The 9,474-nt window shown below is 45.4% G+C and overlaps 1 protein-coding gene across 11 annotated transcripts in view; it reads left to right on the top strand.

Moving 5' to 3' along the window:
• The first annotated feature begins 485 nt into the window (after positions 1-485).
• Positions 486-9,474, top strand: part of RNF111 (ring finger protein 111) — a 105,590-nt gene continuing 96,601 nt past the window's right edge. For 5 of the 11 annotated variants that reach the window (XM_059699718.1, XM_059699710.1, XM_059699707.1 and 2 more), the window contains exon 1: positions 488-828. The gene's annotated coding sequence lies outside the window, so the exon portion shown is untranslated. Of the gene's footprint in view, positions 829-900; positions 1,049-3,313; positions 3,455-9,474 lie in introns of those variants that run through there. The other 6 variants (XM_059699724.1, XM_059699728.1, XM_059699713.1 and 3 more) reach the window with 4 other exon arrangements.

The following is a 9,474-nucleotide window of genomic DNA, read 5'->3' as shown; positions in this document are numbered from 1 at the left end:
AATTCGTCTTAATAGTGAGGGGCCACGATAGTTGTCATTAGCGAGTGTAACTTGGGTATCATTTGTTGTGAAAGACGCTAAACCCTATTTTTTATTTTATTTTTTAAAAAAATTATTTTATTTCAACCCTTTTTTTTAATTGTACCGTAAATATGGTCAATAATCCCGTGGTCAGTTGTAATTTTTAGTTACGAAAAATTAGCTAAGATGTAGTCAGTATTTTGCTTAAACATTGCACAAGCACCAAGGAAAATGAAATACCGTAAGGCGCTTCCCGACACCGTTCGGCTTTAGGGGCAGACCGGTGAAGCGAGTACAAAGGGGAGGGCCGGGGAGGCAGGGGCGGGACCGTGAGACCCAGGCTCCGAGCAGGCGCGGAAACACACAGATGTTACTAGAGGCGTGGAGGTACCGCGACCTCACTTTCCGAACTGTCGTAAAGCCGCGGAGTGTCGTGCTCGTTGGGGAGAAGAGGGATTGGCAAGGCGGCGGCGGCGGCGGCGGCACAGCAGCAGTGGCGGCGACGGTGGCGAGGTGCTAGGTCCGTGCGGCGTCGGAACGCCCACCGCTTGTGGGAAGGAGTTCCCGTGGGACCACGTTAGGCATTCTGAGCCCGAACCGGCTGAGCTGGGCCGAACCAGGCGCTGCCGCTCGTACAGTGTTGGTGGCGGTGACAGACGCCGCTCCTGACGAGAGGGGCCTATCGGGCCGAGATCAGGATCGCAGATCGCCGGCTCTCGACATAGCCTCGCCCACCGCGGCATCTCCTGTCTTCCTTCCTGGGCCGGCGACTCCAGGACCCTGGGAAGAGGGCGGCTAATGACTAAGGTGAGGGGGCCGGGGGGAGGGGATCGCCGGGAGGCCGCGCGTGCGCGCAGCGGGGGAGGGGCCGGCCTGGAGGGGAGAAAGAGGAAGGGCTGCGGCCGCGGAAGGCTGGGGTCGGCGACCGGCCGGCGGTGGCTGGCTGCGTGGCGACTTAGGGTCTGGGTCTCCGTAGATGGGTGTTGGAGCGCCGCGTTCGTCCGCAGACACACCCACACCCCGCACAGTAAGGAAGTGTGGGTGAGGGGGCTTCTTTCCCGACTCCCCCTGGAGTCGCAGGACGGGGGCCGAGGACCCAGGCGTGGGGGTGCGATTTGACAATGGGGTGATGCGGGGAACCCGCGCCCAGGGTGTCTGTCGGAGGGCGCCGAGTCGGCCTGGCGGCTGGGGAGTTGCCCTCTTCTGGGATCAAGGAAACGTCGTCCGCGGAACCGCAGAAATACAGACGCGCCCGATTTTGTACTGAGTTGGCTCGGTCATTTAGAAAGAAGCTTGATATTTTTGTTGTCCTCAGATAATTTGCCAGTGGCAGTGCCGTAGTGGAAGTGGCTGTTCTCTGCTGCAGAAATCGAGGGTTTTCACCATCGTCCTTAAGTAGGTTACAGTAAATCTGTACGGGTACTTTTTAACCCAGGTCTTCAGTTTTAACGTTAAAAAACAAAACAAAACAAAATACGAGCCAGTGTAGGGTGTTCATTTAATGTGTTCATGTTCGTGGTGTGGAGTGACTTCATGGTATTTTATGCTTTCCTGTTTCTTGATTTATACGCGGCATGAATTTAGGACCCTGAAGGGGTAAGATGCCAGCTGACATAGACTTCAGAGTTGCTATCCTTTATGAACCTGTCCGTCCAAACTTTATTCCCTTTGGTATTTTATGTTTAATTTTCTTGTGTTAGGGACCTCTGGAACCAAAAAGAACAGACTGGGGGAAATAGTTTCATTTCCTTTCTCATTTTTGTTTGTCATTGCTTTCCAATAATAGAAGGTAATGCCATTATTATATAGAAGTCCTATAATAATGGTTTTCCTTAGCTTTATTAGGGTGAAGATCTACATTTTGATAGTTTGTTACTGTATTTTTTAGAAAAAATTTTCATATAAACCATGTTGTTTTTCATACTAAACAGTAGTCGTTGGTGGTTTTTGTTGGACAAAACAGGATGAGAAAGAAGCCCTTTTACTGTAAAAATAATCTTAAATTGTCTTTTTTTTTTAAAGCCTTGAATTATTTTACATTAGTTTGTCTCTTGTCATTTAACCTTGGACAAATGACATCTCTACTGCTTGCTTGTTTGTTTCCTAAGATTTAATAGTTTTTTAAAGAACTAGTGAGGATATTTATGAATTGGTCTGATAAGTATTGTATGAAAAACTAGTAGAGTCTCTCCCTGTTCATCAGGGCTGCTGTATCTTATGTGTGTGGAATCTTCCATCACTTTTTTCCTTTTGTTTGGTGTCTTTTGGTCACTTTCATGTTAGCTCTTTCACTAGAGCTGATTTTTAAAGAAAGATACAGCCAAAATTTCATTTTGGTGGAAAATACATTATAGTGGAGCTTACATCTTGACAGATTTCACTTCAGTACTTTATTTCCATGGGTAATTGAAAAATACCTATACAGGTGTTTAAAATAAGAGAACAGCAATTTACATGTCCTAAAGCAAGGAAAAGTAAATAAATATTTCTAAATAGTTATTTTTACTTTAAAATGTGGAGTAAAAAACTCATTGAATTAAACCAGTTGGATTTTTTTAGATGTTTCTTTTATTATTTTGCCAAAGAAGGGTTTCTGTAACATGCTTCACTTAGAGAATAATTATATGTGCCCGTGACATTCCCCCCCCCCCCCCTATGAGCTAGGACTTCAATAGGGGGGAAAATGACAGTACTAAAAATGATAGTAATTAAAGTATGTTATAACACAACATTAACATTCTATGCGGGAACATTATCTTATGAAAGAATGCTGGGCTAGAGATAGGAGCTCTGGATTTAAGATATAGCTTTGCTTGCTATTCATTAGATCTGTGACTATTGATAACCACCCTGGACTTCAGATCTCTCACTGTTAACGGACAAATGTGGGATAGATAACTCTGGTTTTGTCTAGGTCCCAAATTTAATGGTTGGTATTTTTACTTCGGTATTTTTGGTATTCATTGTTATATTCATTATGATCCAGTCTCCAGAAAGAATGCTATACTGAGACTCTGAGTTCATTCATGATACATACTGGTACTGTATATTAGGAAAAAAATCAGTGATGAAGCCATGTTTGTTTTTCTGGGTAATGCTTCTGTCACATTGTAGCTATTTTTCATGATTTAATAGCTCTCATGTGATAGTAAAAAATGAAACTTTGTTTTAAATCCTGGTAATGCATTTGAAATCATCCTGAATAATTTTTCTTTCAGGAAACTGATCACAGTTCAGTAAAAGTCCAGTAAAATGGCATACACCTCTGTTCTTTCTTTTCTGTATGCCACAGATTCTTGGTAACAGCTGGCCCAGGTTTCTACAGATACTCGATTTAAATCATTACATGAGGAGTGAGCGACAAATGTTTAAAAACAAATACTACTGAGCTTACATTTTAAATAGAGATACTGCCTTATTATTTAGTCATTTGGTAAGTATTTATTGAATGCCTCATGTTTTTGGCATTGTTCTTGGTCTTCAGTGAAGAAGGCACTCTGCTCCCATGGGGTGGACAATCTACGGGGGAAGCAGCTAGTAAACAGAATAGTTTTAGGTAGTGGTGAGTGCCATGAAAAAAATAGGACCATGTAATGGAAAATGAATGAAAGTGGAGCTCTACTATGGGTTGAGTGGTTAGAGAGGGCCTCTTTTTAGAGGTAATATTTGATTTGCGATCAATGGCTGGAAAGAATCGGCCATAGTGACAATCTGGAGGAAGAGTGCTGTAGAGAAAGGGAACAGCAAATGCATTAAATTGGGTTTGATTCTGGAGAATCTACAAGTGAAAACTGGTTTGTCTGTTAGGCTTTTTCATAATTGCTGAAAGACAATTTAGAAAGGTTGGAAATATTTTATGTGTAGCAGCCAAATGTAATGTGTTGACCTTGTTTAAATCCTGACTCAAATCAGTAAAACTATTTTTAAAACACTTGGGAAGAATCCTGAATGGGGATGAGTATTAGATGATATCAAGGAATTGTTAATTTTGTTAGGGACGATAATGGCATTATGTTTATGTAAGAATATGCCCATATTTTTTAAAGATGGAAACTGAAGAATGAGGAGGACAAATAAGATGTCTGGCATTTGTTTAAAAATATTTCCAAGCTTAACTGGCGTTGCTCAGTGGTTGAGCTTAGATCTGTGAACCAGGAGGTCATGGTTCTGTTCCTGGTCAGGGCACATGCCCGGGTTGTGGGCTTGATCCCCAGTAGGTGGCATGCAGGAGGCAGGCGATCAATGATTCTCTCTCATCATTGATGTTTCTATCTCTCTTCCTCTCTGAAATCAATAAAAATATATTTTAAAAAATACTTCCAAGCAGAAAAGGGGTACGGGGGAAGAGAAGAGCTAAATGAAGCAAGTGTGGTGTAATCTTGACAATTGTTGGGTTGGAGTGTGATAGGTATGTGGGAATTAATAATATTCTCTGCTTTTGTGAGTTTTGAAAATGTCCATGGTTAGAAGTGTATTTAAAATAATTTATACCAGCATTTATTCAACAAATATGACTGCTGTATTTCAGCCACTGTGTCAGTGCTTGAGTTAAAACAAAGAGCCAGGACCTTTAGGCCTGCCTCTGAGGAGCTTCTGGTTTGCTGGAGGAAGGAAGAGTTCCTCAATGTGTACTGTGTTAACATGAAATCATAGATTTTTGTGGAGGTATACAGGATCAGCATCTTAGTGTTTATGTGATTCCTTGAAAAGTCTTTTTCTTTTTCTAGAGAATTAAAAATTTAAGAAATTCTATATGGAGCTAGCTATATGCCAGTCTAAGTCACTGTTGTAGTCATTTCCCTTATTTGTATTTACTATATAGGACATCAGAATAAATTACTTTCTTTCACCATCTCTTCATATCCCAATTTGCGTTTATTAAAATTTTTTATTTTGAAATAATTTCAGAAGTACAGAAAAATATAAAATAGTCCTGAAAACTCTTAAATAGCCTATACTTAGATTTACCAATTTTTTTTAAAAATATATTTTATTGATTTTTTACAGAGAGGAAGGGAGAGAGAGAGTTAGAAACATCGATGAGAGAGAAACATCGATCAGCTGCCTCCTGCACATCTCCTACTGGGGATGTGCCCGCAACCAACGTACATGCCCTTGACCGGAATCGAACCTGGGACCTTTCAGTCTGCAGACCGACGCTCTATCCACTGAGCCAAACCAGTTTCGGCAGATTTACCAATTTTTAACACTTGTCACATTTGCTTTCTAATTCTCTTTTCTGCCCATTTATCTCTAAACTAGTGGCCCAGTGCATGAAATTTGTGCACTCGGTGGGGGGGGGGGGTCCCTCAGCCCGGCCTGCACCCTCTTGCAGTATGAGAGCCCTCAGGGGATGGCCAACTGACAGGTTAGGCCTGTTTCCCCAGGGGGAGGGGGCCTAAGCTATCACTCAGACATCCTTAGCACTGTCGTGGAAGCGGGAGCTGTGCTTGCCAGCTGTGAACCCGGCTTCTGGCGCACTGACCACCAGGGGGCAACTCCTGCATTGAGCGTCTGTCCCCTGGTGGTCAGTGCATGTCATAGTGACTGGTTGTTCCACCGTTTGGTTGATTTGCATATTAGCCTTTTATTATATAGGAATATTCACAGTATATTGCATTCTCTTGCATTATCACAGTACAGTTACTAAATTTAGGAAATTTAACATCCTATCTAATAAAAGAGAAAAATGGTAATTGGCGTACGACGATACCCTTTTCATTGGCTAATCAGGGCTATATGCAAATTAACTGCCAACTAAGATTGGCAGTTAACTGCCAACAAGATGGCGGTTAATTTGCATATGTAGGCACAATGCAGGGAGGCGAACGGGAAAGCAGGAAGAAGCCCCCTGCCACTGACAGTGATGGGAAACCCAGGGGGGAGCTAAGAGCTGGGGGGCAGGGCAAAGGCGGCCCCGGGGCCGCCTTTGCCCTGCCCCCCAGCCATGATCGGAGAATCAGGTGCCTTTTCCACCCTGGCCAGTGATAGCAGGAAGTAGGGGTGGAGCCAGCGATGGGAGCTGGGCACGGTCGAAGCTGGCAGTCCCAGGAGCTAGGGGTCCCTTGCCTGGGCCTAAAGCGAAGCCCATGATCGCGGGGCCGCTGCAGCTGCGGGTCCCCGCTGCCCGGGCCGGACGCCTAGGCCAGAGGCGTTAGGCCTGGGCAGGGGCGGAGCCTGCAACCGCGGGGAGCTGGGGGTCCCCTGCCCAGGCCTGACACCTCTGCCGGAGGCCTCAGGCCTGGTCAAGGGGCCGATCCGGTGATTGGTGATCGGAGGGTGATGAGGGTCAACTCCTCTGGCCGAGGCATCAGGCCTGGGTGGGGGGCGGAGCCAGGGATCAGGGGGAGATGGGGGTCCCCTGTCCAAGCCTGACACCTCTGGCGGAGGCGTCAGGCCTGGGCAGGGGCCGATCAGGCGATCGGAGGGTGATGGGGGTCTACGCCTCTGGCTGAGGCATCAGTCCTGGGCAAGGGGCAGAGCCAGCAATCGGAGGGGTCTGGGGGTCCCCTGCCCAGGCCTGACGCCTGGGCCAGAGGCATCAGGCCTGGGCTGGGGGCAGAACCAGTGATGGGGGGAAATGAGGGTCCCCTGCCCAGGCCTGACGCCTCTGTCTGAGGCGTCAGGCCTGGGCAAGGGGCCGATCCTGCGATTGGAGGGTGATGGGGGTCAACGCCTGAGGGCTCCCAGTATGTGAGAGGGGGCAGACTGGGCTGAGGGACACTCCCCCCCACACACACCCAGTGCACGAATTTCGTGCACCGGGCCCCTAGTTGATAATATAAAACCTTTATCTAATCCATAGACCCTATTCCAGTTTTGTCAATTATTCCCAATGATAGCATTTGTTTCTTTATAGCATTTTCCCCATAGGATCCAGTCTGGGTCGCAAATTGCATTTAGCTGTAGTAACTTAGTTGCCTTTAATCTGAAATAGTGCTTTAGCTTTTTTCTTTCATTACATTAACATTGTTGAAGAATATAGGCTATATTATAGAATATTCTTCAATTTGGATTTGTCTGATGTTCCCTGATAATTAGATTCAGTTTAAACATCCTCAGGGGTTTTGTATCCTTCTCAGGTATGATACAGAAGCACATGTCATTGGTGTGCTGATGTTAATTTTTATTTACCTGGTGATGATATCTTGTTTCTTTATAGTATAGTTATATTTTTTCTTCTTGCACCTAATAAACAATCTGTGGGAATAACTTTGAGATAGTACAGATATCCTGCTTCTAATTAGACCTTCTATATCCTCACGAATTTGCCTCCTGGATTTAGCATATATTGATGATTATTGCCTGTACTTCTCTTTACTTTGATGGTTGCAAATGGTTATTTTTCTAATCCCTCCATCTTCTCTATCTTATCAGTAGTCATGCTGTTATAGGAAGAAGCATCCTTTTATCTATTATCAATATGGACATGTGGGTTACAGTCCATTACTGCCTTTATTATTTTATGTTCAACTTGTCCCAGATTTGTCCAGTGGGAACCTCTTCGTCCTGGCTCCTGTGTCTTTTTGACATAATCTCTTAATTTTTCTTTAGTATTTCCTTTCTTTTTGGCACATTAGGATGTTTGAAACTTATCTTGATCTCAATCCTGGATTCAGCCATTTTCCAATGAGCCCGGGTGCCATTTTGTGGGGAATCCAACTTGCTTTTGAGTTACCTATTTATTCATAGTAATATATTCTTTCCTGGATTAGGACATCCTCTGAGAAAAAATTAAAATTAAATTTTGATAGTGGGTTTATATTTCTATAAAGATTTTGTTCATGGTCCTAACCGGTTTGGCTCAGTGGATAGAGCGTTGGCCTGCAGACTGAAAGGTCCCAGGTTCGATTCCGGTCAAGGGCATGTACCTTGGTTGCGGGCACATCCCCAGTAGGAGGTGTGCAGGAGGCAGCTGATCGATGTTCCTCTCTCATGGATGTTTCTAACTCTCTATCCCTCTCCCTTCCTCTCTGTAAAAAATCAATAAAATATATTTAGAAAAAAAATATTTTGTTCATGTAGTAGTAATTACATAAGAATTAACAGTTCATTATATTTACCCCCCCAAAAACACCCCAACTTTTTAAAAAAAACTTTTTAATTGAATTTATTGGGTGACTTTGGTTAATAAACCTATACAGGTTTCAGGTATACAATTCCATAATACATCATCTGTATATTGTATTGTGTGTTCATCACCCCAAGTCAAGTCTCTTTCAGAAAGCAACTATTTTATTATTCTTTTCAAATAAGTGATTGATTTGATCTTAATTGTGATAAAATAAAATGGAAGGAATAAAATAAAAGGTTATCTTTACTTTGTGTTACTTTGTGTATGTGTGGAGGGTGTGGATAGGGGAGGGTTTAAACACTTAATTTAAGCCCTAACCAGTTTGGCTCAGTGGATGGAACGTCGGCCTGCAGATTCAAGGGTCCCAGGTTCGATTCCGGTAAAGGGCACGTACCTTGGTTGCAGGCACATACCCAGTGGGGGGTGTGTGGAAGGCAGCTGATCGATGTTTCTCTTTCTCATCGATGTTTCCAACTCTCTATTCCTCTCCCTTCCTCTCTGTAAAAAATCAATCTACACTAATAAAAGAGAAAAATGGTAATTGGCGTACGACGATACCCTTTTCATTGGCTAATCAGGGCTATATGCAAATTAACTGCCAACTAAGATTGGCAGTTAACTGCCAACAAGATGGTGGTTAATTTGCATATGTAGGCACAATGCAGGGAGGCGAAAGGGAAAGCAGGAAGAAGCCCCCTGCCACTGACAGTGATCAGAAACCCAGGGGGGAGCTAAGAACTGGGGGGCAGGGCAAAGGCGGCCCTGGGGCCGCCTTTGCCCTGCCCCCCAGCCGTGATTGGAGAATCAGGTGCCTTTTCCACCCTGGCCAGTGATAGCAGGAAGTAGGGGTGGAGCCAGCGATGGCAGTTGGGCACGGTCGAAGCTGGCAGTCCCATGAGTTAGGGGTCCCTTGCCTGGGCCTAAAGCGAAGCCCATGATCGCGGGGCCGCTGCAGCTGCAGGTCCCCGCTGCCCGGACCGAACGCCTCAGCCAGAGGCATCCTGCAGGGGCAGGGGCGGAGCCCGCGTGATCGCGGCGCCCCCCGCTGCCACTGCAGGTCCCCGCTGCCCGGGCCAGACACCTAGGCCAGAGGCATCAGGCCTGGGCTGGCGGCAGAACAGTGATGGGGGGAAATGAGGGTCCCCTGCAGAGGGTCCTCTGTCAGAGGCGTCAGGCCTGGGCAAGGGGCCGATCCTGCGATTGGAGGGTGATGGGGGTCAACGCCTGAGGGCTCCCAGTATGTGAGAGGGGGCAGGCTGGGCTGAGGGACACTCCCCCCCCCCCCCGCCCGACACCCAGTGCACGAATTTTGTGCACCGGGCCCCTAGTAAAATATATATAAAAACAAAAACAAAACAAAACAAAACAAAAACAAACAA

The sequence above is a fragment of the Myotis daubentonii genome, chromosome 1 (genome assembly GCF_963259705.1).
Source record: "Myotis daubentonii chromosome 1, mMyoDau2.1, whole genome shotgun sequence".
Taxonomy (NCBI): Eukaryota; Metazoa; Chordata; class Mammalia; order Chiroptera; family Vespertilionidae; genus Myotis; species Myotis daubentonii.
Note: the sequence above shows the minus strand (reverse complement) of the source record. Positions and strands in the feature narration are given on the sequence as shown.